Source organism: Sorex fumeus, unplaced genomic scaffold, assembly GCF_029834395.1.
Source record: "Sorex fumeus unplaced genomic scaffold, SorFum_2.1 ptg000037l, whole genome shotgun sequence".
In the NCBI taxonomy this organism is placed as follows: domain Eukaryota; kingdom Metazoa; phylum Chordata; class Mammalia; order Eulipotyphla; family Soricidae; genus Sorex; species Sorex fumeus.
Genome location: NW_026606094.1, coordinates 73,750,784 through 73,763,820, shown reverse-complemented (window position 1 = coordinate 73,763,820; position 13,037 = coordinate 73,750,784). Strand labels below are relative to the sequence as shown.

At 40.3% G+C, this 13,037-nt stretch overlaps 1 protein-coding gene across 3 annotated transcripts in view; it reads left to right on the top strand.

Moving 5' to 3' along the window:
- The window catches only part of PDE1C (phosphodiesterase 1C), a 661,768-nt gene that overhangs the window by 646,205 nt on the left and 2,526 nt on the right, over positions 1-13,037 (top strand). The window lies entirely within an intron of this gene.

Below are 13,037 nucleotides of genomic sequence, written 5' to 3'. Positions count from 1 at the left end.
TTCAGAGTAAGACCAATTATCTACATGGGTGAACACAAAAAACAAGTATCTTTTAACAATGATTTCTAATGAAGACAACTAAAAAACTGAATTATGACAGTATAACAAATACAGACAATCTTCAGAATCATGAGTACCTTTTTCATTTTCCTAATTAAAGCACAATTAGAATTCAGGGACTGAAACTTATTTCGTCTTGACTAAAGCTACACTTTACATCTGGGATTTGCAGAATAAACCTCCATATTTGTATATTGCACAAATAGTTTAGAATGTGGGCTGGGTGGTTTTTCTCTGCTTGGAATGATATTGGTTCCAGTGAAGTGGTTTCCCCAGGTAGATAAATGAAGAAATAAATGTATTTTCTCACAAATGCACATTCTGTAAATGAATCTTTTGTGAACCAGAGAGTCATGTTCTCAGCCAAACATTCACAAGTAGATGCATTAAATTATTTTCTTTATTGTTTGGTGAGAGCTTTAGTGTAGTAAAATCCAGTAAAATTATATGAAAAATAATATGACTTTTATATAATAAGAAAACCTCCCATGGAGAGCTGGAGCGATAGTGCAGAAGGTAAGGCATTTCTTTTGCGTGCGACTGACCTCAGTTCTATTCCTGGCATCACATATAGTCCCCTGAGCACCATGAGGAGTAATTCCTGAGGGAATCATGAGTAATGATTAGTCCTTGAGTAATCCTTGAGCATCACTGGGTGCGACTGAAAAACAAAAAAAGGAAATAAAGTCAATGATGGAGGGTACACTGTCAGATCCCTGGAAATGACCATCTGTGCTGTGTAATGTGATGGTAGCCACACACCACGTGCCTGTGATGCCCGGCCTGGGTGTGACTGCCGAGGTGCATGCAAAACTCACATTATCACATTTCTAGTTCAGTTTCCTCACAACAACCAGGTAGTTGCTTGCTGTTTGTCCCATTTTATGGAGAAAATTTAGAGTGATTTTTCTTTTTTAGTTTGGGGCTATACCTGGTTGTGCTCAGGGCTTACTCCTGGGTCTGTACTCAGGGATCACTCCTGGTGGTAGTCAGGTGACCATGAGCAGTGTGTTGGGGATCAGACTGGGGTAGGCTATATGCAAGGCACTGCTTTATTTCCTGTACTACCTCTCCAGCCCAAGAAAACATTTAAAATATTGAGTTCTAGAACATACTTCCTCCTTTAGGACCTTACAGCTAGAAATAGCTGACCCCAATTGCCTGACCCTAGTTTATGTTCCTCTTCTGGTTCTACCATCCTCCTTCTCTGCAGCTGCCCTGTTGAGCTGAGATCACCCACTCCACCCCCAACCTCACAGTAGTCCATAACCACAGCCTGCCGTGCTCAAGGTCCTCCAGAACTGTATCTGGTGATGCTCTGAGGATGATGTGGCACGGGGAGTCAAAAAGGATCAGTTTCATGCAAGTCCTGTGTCTTAAGCCCCTGATGTCTCTCCAAAGTACTTTTTTCATAGATTTCTCCCTGCCATAGATCTTAGCAAATAATCAATGATTGTCACTGGTGTGTGATGACCAGACCCTCTGAGCTGCCCTAATCATACCTTGCAAAGACTGAGTAAACATCTTCTTTTTCTCAGCATAAACTTCGACCTTGAATCTCAACTAGGCTAAATATTTAGGGCCAGTGGATATGGAAAACATGCTAATTTTTACCTCAAACACAGTGGATCGCTTGAGAGACTATTGGGAGTAGGCCATCTCTGGCTAGTCTCATATGTCTCCTGGGTTGAGAGCCAGAGGTCGGAGCCAACTGCAGCAGGTTTGATGCAGGGCAACAAAACTATGGGTTACATGCTGGCCAGGTCACCTCCAGATGGGTTTGGTTAGGTTGTGACAGGATTAACTTGATTCTTTCGAACTCTCTTCTCTGAGAGCAGGCCTCTTGCCTTCTCCTCTTTGGTAGACCAGGTGAAATACAGAACCAGATTATTTACATTCGTGTTTTCTTGAGTTAAAGCCCTCAAAACCCTATGAACTTTTCAAATGTAGACACTGGGCTTAATTGTTCTAGATTTAGTATAAAATACACTTGGAAGAATTTAAGAATAGATTGTTAAGTTCTAATAACCAGTGCCATATCTTACGTGCCTATTTTAACAGCCTTTTTCTACCTGAGGCCATGTTGCTAAGTTGTATTTTCACAAAGGGAAGGATTACTTTACAATGCCTTTGTGTCTTGGGAGATCAACCAATTCCAGATTGGAAAAGTTTGCTGCAACTGAATTTTCCCAGGAATTGCAAATCTTCCAGACAGTTTCTAACATACAGAAATTGCTCCAAGGGAGAGGAGAGAGGCAGCATCTGGCCAGGTGCCCTGTTCACCAAATCCCATCATGACTTCTTTGTGTTCTCAGCACAAGCCCTTCAAAGTTAGTGCTGTTCTTTCTACGTTTTAAATGAGAAACAGGAATCATGTGCTATGTGTCCTAAGGGTGCAGAATCTGCTCACAAGTAGGAGGAAAGGGGGATACAAATGATATAATGAATGTAAAAGTACCTTGAAGGGTGCCAAAGGAGAAGACATCTTACCTTAAAAAGCAGAGACCTGGGGCTGGAGGGATAGCAGAGCAGGTAGGGCGTTTGCCTTGCAAGCAGCCGACCCAGGTTTGATTCCCCGCATCCCATATGCTTCCCTGAGCATCTCCAGGAGTAATTCCCGAGTGCAGAGCCAGGAGTATCCCCTGAGCATCACTGGGTGTGACCCAAAAAGAAATAAAATCAGACACCTGAGTTTGTAAAAGGTTATTATATTTTCCTTTCAAAACAATGTTCAGTATAAAGCTGGGTCAATGAACCAGGACTAAGTCTCCCTTTCTAGTGAAATAAATTAGTAGTTCCTACCTGCACCCCTTTTAAAAAAGAACAGAGTTGAAAACCAGTCCAGTCAAACTACTTTGCAAAGGTGTGCTTCTGCCTTTGGAACTGGAATGATCCTGGCTCGAATTCGGTTCTTCCATGGAGCTGATGTGAACGTTAAGGGTCTTAGGGCTGAATTTGTAGTTGTTATTTTTAGACCACACACAATGAATCTCAAGGTAACTCCTGGCTCTGCAATCAGGAGTTGCTCCCAGCAGTGCTTAGGAGACCATATTGGATGCTGGGGATCTAACTTGGGTCGGCAGCATGCAAGGCAAGCTCTCTGCCTACTATACTATTTTTTTGGTATTTCTCACCCTAATATTCAAACTGCTATTGATTATTACCAAGTTAGAAAAAGTGTCTGACTTGGTCAAATTAGACTTAAGCTTGCATTGGAATTCCAAATCCTTTGGAAAATGTCCTAGAAAGTCCTGAGAGAAGATAAGTCAGTTTTGTTGATGTGATAATATAGCAATTAGCATTGCCTACTCTTTCCAGTTTCCTTTAGTGAGTGCAAATCATTTGTGTTGTTGTTTCTTTAGCAGGACAAAGAGGGAGAAGAGGATTGGAGAGAGTAAAGCATTTTTCAGACTTCATAGTGGAATTATGCAGGAAACTTTAAAAACTATTCAGATTTAAGTTATGTTCTGATATATTTATTTTGCTTTACTTAATCAGTTTGGGATACAGCCTGAGAACCAGGATTTTGAAAAGCTCCACAAGTGATTCAGAACTGTAGCAATGGGTATAGACACAGAGTTAGAAATGTTGCCCAGTGTGGAGCCCATATGCTTTGGTTGCTCACTTCCAGTGGCCTACCCTTTGGGAATATCTGTTTGGTAGCATTCCAGTCTGGTGCAGGTGAAGGAAGAGGCTAAAACAGTTACTTAAGTACTCTACCAGCCAGGATCTTTGGTTTAATTCCTTCCTGAGCCATTACCACAGATAATGATGACTTATATTGAAGGAAGGGGTGATAATTTGATTTTGTTTGGGGGAAATATAACAGGTACTAATAAGTGCAACAAATACTTAAGGGTACTTAAAAAGCCTGTAAGATGCAGAAATATATGTCATGGTAATAGTATAAGTGAGGTACAATTTATACTTGACTGCATTAATTTGCTATAGAAAGTATACTCTCTGAACTGTGGACAAGGTAGGTTTATATATGAGAGAAAGGTTCTAAATTCAGACTGTATGGGTATAACTCATAAATGCAGATTTTCTGCATAGTAACTGTGTAAGTAAGCTTTGCAATTTATGTATGCTCTGAAAGCCTCAGTTTTCTCATTCCCAGTGAGAAATGGGGTGATGTGATAATAATACTTGCCTCATAAGATTGCCTACAGGGAAGATTAAAGATCACTTCCCACTAAATTGTTAACATTGTATCTCATATAGAACCTATGTCAGGTACTGAAATTACTTTACCTTGACAGATCCTGCAAAGAAAATCACAGACTTTGTTCTAATATCATTTCATCCTCCATAAAACTGATGTTAAAACTCCATTTCCTTGCAGTTCAAAACTCATGGATCATTTTTTGTATATTTTTGTACAGACATTTCATGCAAGTACCACACAGATGTTAGAAATGAAATGCAAGCAGGGCTTTTTGTTTGTTTCAGTTTTGTTGTTTTGTTTGTTTTTTATTTTGTTTTGTTTTTGTTTGTGGGTGATGCTCAGGGCTTATTCTGGTTCTTCACTCAGGACAGGGTTTTTTCCCCCCATATAAAACAACATTTATGAAGCAATTATCATTGTTTTTCTTGTTAGTGTATGTATTGCTTATGGATGTACAGAAGCTGATAGAAAATGCCCATAAATAGAAGTTCCCCCCCCCCAAGGTCACAGCATGACATTACCTTTGAAAGTGAAGAAACCACATAGCCAACACCTTTCTTGCTTTTCCTTTTAAAGTGCCACATTAAAATTTCTTCAAGCTAAGAGAACCTTGCTGCCCATAAAGATTGTGCCTTGCAGCAGAGATTGAGAACTTACCTGTATTTTGTTGTTACTGCATTGGAGTTCAGTGGCTTCAGAAGATCACACTAAAGTCATGGAACCTGAAAAAAAAACAGCCTTCTAATGCAAATTATTTACATTGTAATAATTAGAACCTATTATTATTAGATAGGAGATAGGAGATATAAGAGTCACTATTCTTTCAGATCTGTCCTCAGCATAAAACAGCAGAGTGTCCTGAATTTGTGGAGTGAAGAGGGGAGGGGAAGAGAAGAGGGGAGGGGAGGAGAGTGGAGAAGAGGAGAGGGAAGGGAAGTGGAGGTAGGGGAAAGAGAGGGAGCAAAGAGGAGAATGGAGAGAGGGGGAGGAGGAAAGGGAGAGGAGGAGAAATGGGAAGGAGAGGGGAGGAGATGGAAGGGCTGGGAAGAGGAGAGGGGAGTAGAGGGAAGAAAGAGGAGGAGAGGAGAGAGATGGAGAGGTTAGAAGAGCAGAGGCGAGAAGGATGGGTAGGGCATGGAGAGAGGGAAGGAGAGGGGAGGAGGAGCGGAGGGGAGGGAGATATGCTATTATGTGCAATAGTGAATTAACCATTTTCCTGAAAGCATTTTCTGCTAAACTTGCTCTGAGATACTCCTGCTGAAGAGTGTTCCTCAAATTAATGAAATTTTTTAAATGTTTTATTGGCAGTTCTTAGGGATTAGTAATAAGCATCATCATTATTTACATCCTGAATAGTCCTGATATAAAAATACAATTTTTTAATTTTTTAATTTTATTTATTTATATTTTTGCTTTTCTGGTTCACACCCGGCAATGCACAGGGGTTACTCCTGGCTCTGCACTCAGGAATCACTCCTGGCGGTGCTCGGGGGACCATATGGGATGCTGGCAATTGAACCCGGGTCGGCTGCGTGCAAGGCAGACGACCTACCTGCTGTGCTATCTCTCCAGCCCCCAAAATACAATTTTAATCAGCTAAATGTGACTGAGGAATTTGACCCATTCCCAACACATCTATTGTAGCACTGTCCTCCCGTTGTTCATCAATTTACTCAAGCGGGCTCAATAACATCTCCATTTTGAGACTTGTTACTGTGTTTGGCATATCGAATATATCATGGGTACTTGCCAGGCTTTTGCTGTGTGGGTGAGATACTCTCAGTAGCTTGCTGCTCTCTGAGAGGAACAGCAGAGGAATCAAACTCCAGCTGCCAGGTCAGCTGCGTGCAAGGCAAATACCCTACCTGCTGTGCTATCACTTCAGCACAAACATCTATTACATTTACCATTAATTGAAGATAAAAAAGGAAGAGTAGACTAATACAGTCTTAAAATTTTTAAATCCTTGATCATATTTTAACATTTTCTTCCAAAAGTTATTTTTAATTTGATAAAGAAATAAATATCAATCCGGATTTCTGAGTCTGTTTTCTAAAAATGCAGTAGTCCACTATACCACCCCCTAAAGTAGCTAATAAGTAAAATGATCTCAGAGAGAAAGAGAAATAAAGACAGAAATAAATAAAACAAAAGGTATTGTGGCTGGCAAATAAAAGGGAAATATTGAGGAAGATATTGTATTCTTGTGAAAAAGAAGAGATTTAAATGAACAAAGATGGAAACTGCTGAATTGTTTTTTGTCTTTGATGGGAAACAAATATGTCATTGTAAAATAAAAGATGGTAATGTAAAACGAAAAGGTGACTTTGGGATTTCCCTCCCCACCCCCCTTTCTTTAAACACTGTGGTTTACAGAGTTTTTCACGGTGATTTGTTACAGGTATTCAGTATTCCAGCACCAATCCGACCACCACCGTCACTCCACTACTGTCTCTATTTTTCCAACCATCCTCAAGCCTTCCCCCTTATTAGGTCCTCAATAATTTATTTTATATTGCTTATTACCATTAAATGGCTAACAATGATCAAAAAATTATTTCCGTAGGAAAAAATTTTGAAAATTCTATCTTGCTATTGAGACATTAAATCCTTGTCTGAGGTTTCACTAAGCTGTTATTTCAAGTGAATCCTTCTGTGTCGGTGTTTTTATGAGTCAACCCTGGCTGGCTTCTGCATTCCAACCCATTCGATCTAGTGTGCTACTACTGGGACCTCAGGGTTGGAGATTTTGAACATGTCGCTCCAGAAAATCCAGAATATTTAACTGGGCAGTTAACTGGACATGGCTGCTGGGCCTTCCAGAAGTACTGGGGGGAGGTTGCCCAACCCAACTCCAAGAAGGCCTTGAACGTAGATTCTCTCAGGCACTCAGTTCTGAGGGGGTGGGGTCCCCCCTCAGAAGCAATGCCAGTGGCTTTGGGGTGTGGGAGGGGCCTCCAGGGCTTTGTTGGGCGGTCAGTGCCCCCATGAGATCGTCCCAATGTATCCACTTTGGGCTTGTCTTTTCTTAACCACATTTTGAAAGGAAAATAGACTTCCCAAAGTGCAGATTTTGTGCAAAAATTTGTACATCTGCCAAGTATTTATCAGCTAATTTTATCTTAATTTCTCATACATTTTGTAAGTAATGCTCTAAGAGAGGAGATCAGACTTTTTGATTGTGACCCCAAAAGGCGAAGGGTCCAGCAAGCTGATAATAATGAGTCCAGAGGGGAAAGTCTATCTCCTCTCTGTGGGGTGGGAGTGTAACTCCACTGCTTGGGTTCATGGGGGATATTCATTTAAATGCGAAGGGTCAGACTCCTGTCACTTATGTCAAGAATAGCTTGAAAGAATCCCAAGGGGCCATAGCCACAGGAGCAACTCTAAAGAAAAGCCCTTTTGTTCCTCCTCTGCCGGTTTGCCATTGAACCAAATCACATTCCCCTGCAGTGGGAAGGGCAATCAATGCATAAGAAACAACTGTAGGATTTTTATCCCCCTAACCCCCGCTTGCCTTTTCAGTGAGGGTGACACCAGGCCTATAAGTACTTCCACAATTGCAGCAGGGGTCCTTTCCCTGTCTGTGAGTTCAGTTCTATTTGCAGTGACTCCAGTGGCAAGGAGAGTTTTTTGTTCTGACAATCAGAATTCCAGCAAATGGTAAATGTTTCTTCATGCTGAGAAGTGGGAAATTCAATAATACATTGGCTGGGCTCATGCTGAGTAGCAAAAATAGAATGAATATGGAGAGGCCTGGTGACTCTGGGAGCAGGGAGCAGTAAATCAGCAAGCCCGGTCATTTCCAGCAACCAGCTTTTAATCAGAACTCTTCTCCTGCCTCTATTCTGTTCTTCAGTAAAATAAGACTCTTTTTTGCATTTGTTTCTGGGATGTTTTGTGTCCCAACCCCTCGTTTACCCCAAGAAGCAGAATTAAGCACTCTAAGATTTAAGAAGAAATCTCTATTCGTCAGTGTAGGTATTTCCGTGTTATGTCAGGGCCATTTTCAGAGTCTGTACTGCTTGTTAACTCCAAAGGGAAAATGGTGTAGTATTATGTACATGAACATTTTTCTTGTGTTAGCAAGCCACAGTTTCACAGGGGGTCCCTAGAATGTAAACCCCATGAGGCCAAAGATTTCTCTCTGGTTCACAATTGTATTAGCAAGACACAGAGAATACTCAAATAAATTGATGTAAGAATATTAGTGAATAGGCATTGAAAAGACTAGTCAACCGTGAAAGTTCTAAGATGTCTAATATGCCGGAAGTATTTGTTTCACTGACTTTCTATTGTGCATGATTTTGTAGAACTGTGACACACGCTTCTATGGAATACATTTGTAGCAGTATACTTATTTTTGAAAAGTCCACCATTGAAACATGGTCATCTTAGAACAACTAGAAAGTCCAAATAAGAAAGTCGAATTACAAACGGTTACAAAGACATTAAATAGCTGTGTTTATACGGTGCTACCCAGAGAAAATCACTGCTATGATTTGGATAGATGCACTTTCAGATTTCCGTTTACACTTAAGTATATTTTTATAGTAATGATATTATTTACTCTATACTCCCTTTTCCCTTGCCAAGTATATTTTAAGATTGTATCCGGACTTAAGTTTCTTATGATTGTATATTGAAATCGTTTCTAATCTGGATGTCATTATTTGTTGTTGTTCTTATTTTGTTGTTGTTGTTATTTGGGCCACTCCAAGCACTTTCCAGGGGCTAATCCAGTTCCGTGCGGGGTTGGGGGGGGGGGTGTCATTCCTGGCAGTGATTGGTGGAACATGGTAGTACTGGGATAGAACTAGGACTGTCTGCTTGCAAAACCTGTGCTCCAGCCCTGTTCTAACGTGTACATATCATAAGCACCATGCATTTTCATGTCAATGAAAGACATTTGAAAAGCTGATATTTCATATGGATAACCTCAGGGTACAACAAACCTATCCCCCAGTCTTTGCCCTTCAGACTGACAAGGCATGTATCACTCTCCTTGTGGGCCTACTAAGTGAGGGCTAGAAGCAGCCTGTGAGAGCGAACCTTGGAGGCAGAGGATTGCCCCAGCCCCACTTCTTCACACCTTGCTTCTAGTAGTTTGAGCTCTTCTGCTTGTGATTATCATTTAACCTGTTTACACCCTCATTTAATGTTTCATTGTCTCGCTCACTGAACATACCAACAGGACCAAGAAAGAGAAGATGTGGGTGCTGGGTCGGAGCTGGGGGGCTTGAGCAGAGGGCAAAGATCCACTAAGACTTCACTTTATAGGCCTGGAGGTTAGCTGATGCTTTTATTACCAACAGTCTGTGGTTTATCTGCATTGACCGAGAGCCATGTCTTTTTTCTATTTCAGGCTCCCATCCAGTTTAGCACACTGCATTTAGTCCTGTCTCCTTAAGTTCCTCTCTGTTGTGATACATTCTCAAGCTTCCCTTGTTGGGGAGGGAAGGTTTGGTCACTGACAGTTTTGAGGCATTTGAACCACATTACTTGTTCCTTAATTGTGATGTTTTTTCATCATTAAGTGGGGGTCTTATGTGTTTGGGAGTGAGACTATGGAAGTAAAGTGGTATTTTCCTCACGAAAAATCAGTTTCATCATATGTACCACAGTTGCCTACTATCTACATGACATCCCTCCTGACAGTAGCACTGTTCTCATGGCTCTGTTTGTTTTATTTCTCACTGTAAAGTTATTCTTGATGACTCTCTGGAAGCATGTGACTACTTCAGATGCACCGCAGGGGTTCTTTCTTTCTGACAGAGGAGATGTACATAAATTGTTTGGAATTTTTTCTAATGAGAGATGTGTCTGTTCTCTTACAATTATTGACTCTAGCCGTTATTTAATTGTGATGGTGTTATACTTGTTTTGTATATTGATTAGTTACAATCTAATTCTGCTATATTCATTTTGTTGCTCAAATGATTCCTATTCCTACTTTGGAGAAATATATGTATTTGAATATTTATCCTGCTGCTACGATTTTTGTTTTTCTTTCAAAGCATATCTTGATACTTTGGTAATCTTGACCTCCTGGATACTCTGGTAATCCAGATTCAGCAAGTTCACTTTCTTCTCTAACTCTTTTATCAGTCATTTATTTAAGGAATTCTAACTCCTTTTACTGGAGAAACATATTAGAAACCAAGATCTGGGTAGAAATAATGCTGTTTAGGCTTGTAGTAGGTCAGAAAGTACTGCCTTTTTTCTGTGCCCTTTCAGTGAGATGATCAAGGAATTAAGGTGTAAACCAACTCATGTGTATCATATGGAGTCGTTTTCTGCCCTAAAATTCACCATACTTCAACATAATCCTTCCTTTTATCTTTGAACCCAGAAATTCCTTGTCTTTTTATTTATTTTGTTTTGGGGCCACACTCAGCTATGCTTAGGGATGACTCCTGGCAGTGCTGGGGATTAAACCCAGGTCTGCAGCATGCAAAACAAAAGCCCTACCAGCTGTGCTATCTCTCTGGCTCCAGTTTCTCATCTCTTTTAACTCTTTGTTGTGAACATGCAAGATTGGCACCTGAACAGAATAATACAATGCAGCCTTTTCACATTGACCTCTCTCATCTAACAATTCTCATTTAATATTCATCTGTCTTTAACTTAACTACTCATTTTTAATCACTGAATAATGTTATTGTATGACTGTTCCATTTATTTACATTACTGAGGGACATCATGATTTCTGAGATTTTGGTACTATAAGTAAACTTCTATAAAAGTTTATATGCAGGTTTTTATGGGGGAGACTTAAATTTTTAAATCAGTTGAGTGAGCAAATACCTAAGAACACAACTACTGGGTCATATGTAAGACTGTCTAGCTTCATAAGAACTGGCAAAGTCTTGCAAACTGACTGTAACATCTTATATTTCTACCAAAAAGAGTTCCAGGTACTCTACCATTAGGATGCATCTCGTATCACTAGGTTTTTATTTGTATTTTATGCATTATAGTAACCATAAGGCATATATCACTGTTGTTTTACTTTGTAATTCCCTAATGGAAAAAAGTGCTAAACAAGGACTAGCATGATAGTACAGCAGATAAAGTACTTGACTTGCATGAGGCCAACCCAGAGTTTGATCCCCAGCACCACATACAGTTTCCTGAGCCGCATCAGGAGTAAAGCCAGGAGTAAGCCCTGATAACGGCAAAATCTAGCCCCCCAAAATAAAACTAAAAGTTCAATTATATGACCTGTACTTTGTTCCATATGTTTTTCTCTCTTGGTGACAGTTTCTTCAGATCTTTCACTTATATTTAACTTAGGTTGCTTCCTTTTGCTGAATATGAGGGTTCTTCTATATTTTTTAAGGATTCAGAAATTACTTTATTCAGAATTTCTTTTTTTGTAATTGTTTTATTAAAAACTGATTTATAAAGTTATTGATATCTGAGTTTTAGATATTATATTATATTTCAACACCAATTTCATCACCATCATCAACTTCCCTCCACCAGTGTACCCCTATTCCCTCCCCACCCCACCCCACCTGTAAACTTGACAGGCACATTACAAAGTATCAGTGGTTGCAGCTTAGATCTCATATTTTCAGTTTTGTTTAGTCTGTGTTTGGGATATAAGGCTTTACCACTCACCCGTATAATAAGTATAACTGAAGCCCTGTTACTTTATTCAGAATTCTTGCCCATTTATTCAAATTTTGTCTATATTTGCAATGTTTAAAATATTTTGTACCAGGCTTAAAACAAAGAAGAAAATTATATTTTGATTATAAAATAGCCTGCAGACTGTGAAGAAATTACTACCCACAACCGTATGCAAGGATTATCATTCCCTAAACATTAGTCATCTACCTTTTTTTAAAAAAAAACCTTTTTTTATTGAATCACTGTGAGATAGACCCTTACAAAGCTGTTCATAATTGGGTTTCAGTCATACAGTGTTCCAACACTCATCCCTCGACCAGTGCACATTTCCCAGCACCAGTGTCCCCAGGTTTCCTCCCATCACCCCACACACACTCCTCCTCCTCCTCCTCCTCCCCTCCTCCTCCTCCTCCTCCTTCTTCTCCTCCTCATCCTCCTCCTCCTCCTTCTCCTCCTCCTTCTTCTTCTTCTTCTTTTTCTTCTTCTCCTCCTTCTCCTTCTCCTTCTCCTTCTCCTTCTCCTTCTCCTTCTCCTTCTCCTTCTCCTTCTCCTTCTCCTTCTCCTTCTCCTTCTCCTTCTCCTTCTCCTTCTTCTTCTTCTTCTTCTTCTTCTTCTTCTTCTTCTTCTTCTTCTTCTTCTTCTTCGTCTTCTTCTTCTTCTTCTTCTTCTTTCTCCTCCTCTCCTCCCCTCCTCCTCCTCCCCCCCTCCTCCTCCTCCTCCTCCTCCTTCTTCTTCTCCTCCTCCTCCTCCTCTTCCTCCTGCTCCTCCTCCTCTTCCCTCCCCCACCCCGTTCCCCTCTTCCTCCTCCTCCCTCTTCCTCTCTCTCTTTCTCTTGCCCCCCCCTCTCTTTGGGCATTGTGTTTTGCAATATTGAAACTGAAAGGCTTTCAAGAGTATCCCCTTAATACTTTTAACACTCTGTTCTTCTACAGTATGATCATTCCCACCTATTATTGTCATAGCTGTCTCTTCTCTATCTCACCTACCCTCAGCCCCCCACACACTTGTAGTTAGATCCAACCATTGACCAGTCCTCCTAGCCCATTTTCCCTGGCCATGGATCATGGATATTAGTGTATATATATATATATATATATATATATATATATATATATATATATATAACAAATGAATGCAGTCATTCTATATCTGACCCTCTCCTTCTAACTGA